At 47.5% G+C, this 2,055-nt stretch overlaps 1 protein-coding gene across 1 annotated transcript in view; it reads right to left on the bottom strand.

The window, feature by feature from the left end:
* The window catches only part of reb (rebuf), a 52,185-nt gene that overhangs the window by 27,876 nt on the left and 22,254 nt on the right, over positions 1-2,055 (bottom strand). The gene's annotated exons all lie outside the window — the stretch shown is intronic.

The following is a 2,055-nucleotide window of genomic DNA, read 5'->3' on the forward strand; positions in this document are numbered from 1 at the left end:
AAATAGTGTTAGGGCCACACGAGAGTGCCAACAATGAGGATTGTGTTCTCTCTCTGTCTCTCTGTCCCCAGCTTTTGGGCGTCTTTCACTTTTTGTGAACTGCCTTATGCAATGCCGCATGCCACACATTTCATATGAGGTCTCATTGAGTATGGATTACCAAACTGTAACAAGTGCAAAACGAACCCCCCGTGGGCTGCATACTAAGATATTTTTGGGAGGGAAACTACGCCCACGCGGGACTGAGGGACAGTGCCATCAGCTTTTATGATGCCATCTACCCGGACAGTGGGCAAGTGTTCATAATTTGATAATGGCAGCAATTAAACTTGATTGCTGGCTGCTTTGTGGCTCATAATTAGCACCCAACTGAAGCTCAGATGTTTATAAGGCAGCAGTCAAAACTTCTTACAGACAGTGCCATTTAGTTGGGGATGAGCTAGGCGAGTACCGAGATTTCGGGCCACATTCTTCTCAGCAATGAAGTCATATTCGTTTCAGCAAATTAAGTGGGGGAAATGCAAGAGGCAGGGTTTACGGGGCAGCGAATTATGAATACCCTTTTCAAACTATATCGTAGACTTTCAGGCAGATATCTTCAAATGAAGGCCTTACGGCTATACTTCCTTTCTGTGGGACTGAAACTGGAATACCCTCTGGAAAAGGGGGGGGGGGGGGAAACCGAAAGACTTAGGCAACGAACTTCTGCCACTGAATCCATCATTTTACGCGCCGCAGATTTCTAGACAGCAGCATTCCCATCATTGTTGCTGGATTCGTCAATCATTAAGATGATCATGATGATGATCGCAATGATGATCGCCATCTGGGAAGAGCAGTGCGAACATTTTCATTTCATTTTGATGGAATCGGTGCACTTTTGCCTCGCTGTCAGTTTCGGTTTCGGTTGCGGTTTCGGTTTCGCTTCAAACCTGTCCGGGGGGAGGGGGGAGATGGGGGTGGGGGCGCGTTTTCATTTGTGCAGTCAAACAGGTTCGGACATGTTCTTCGCCCCCGGAGTGGGACGTGGGACATGGGACGTGGGGCGTGGGGCGTGGCGTGCACTTGCTGCATTCAACATTCAAGCGTTATTTATTTCTTACACATTTTTAATTGCCTGTCACATGCATTCCATGGAACGATCTCTGCGCAAATCGAGGTGGAAGCGGGGCAGGCACTCTGACATTTGGCTTGACCTTCAGAATGCCATTAGAATAAGCAGCGCATCGTCCATTAAAAAAAATCAGCATCCAAATATAGACGGACAAAGCACCGTTATACGCTGTCGAATGTCGGTGAATGGAGCTTTCAAGCAACGATAAATGATAAATAAAACCAAATTAATTTGTAAAAACGATCAAAAAAGGAAGACCGGGAGAGATGTCTTCTTCTGATGATGTAATTAAGGCGTAGAAAGCTAAGCTAATAAAAAGAGAGAGAAAGAGAGATTGATGACCGCCGAAATGTAAATGAGATTCAATGAGAATTATGGCCTGTCAGTGTCAGCAGCAAAAAAAATGCCTTGACCACAAGCAGTGCACCACATACCTCTGCTTAAGAGAGCCGAAACGAAGAGAGAGAGAGAGAGAGAGAGAGAGAGCAAGAGAGACCACTCTTAAGCTACAACAAGAGCTTTCGATCGCGGCAAGCTTTGGACACGCTTAATGCTATTAAGGCAACTTAGCCATGAGGCGGCAAGGCGACGAAAAACGAAAAAGGCAACAAAAGCACACACACACAGCACAGAGAAAAGAAATACCGAAGCTGGCAGCAAGCAGGGCAGCAACGTAACCAAACTTACGGTTAGCTTTGCTCTGAGCCAGCTCCAACTTCGGCTCCATTCAGGTCTTCAGTCGAGTCGCGACAGTCCCCGAGTGCGTTTGGGTTCCCCGTTCGATCGATAGTCGTCGTCCGTCGGGCCAGCAGCAGCAAAGCAGCACTCTCTCCTCCCCCCCACCCTCTCTCGCTCTTCGTGTGGGCAAAGCAAAACAAAGTCAAAGAGCACCAGCACCAGCAGCAGCAGAAGAAGAAGAAGAAGAAGGGCAAAGAGAAAGA

The sequence above is a fragment of the Drosophila pseudoobscura genome, chromosome 3 (genome assembly GCF_009870125.1).
Source record: "Drosophila pseudoobscura strain MV-25-SWS-2005 chromosome 3, UCI_Dpse_MV25, whole genome shotgun sequence".
Classification (NCBI taxonomy): Eukaryota; Metazoa; Arthropoda; class Insecta; order Diptera; family Drosophilidae; genus Drosophila; species Drosophila pseudoobscura.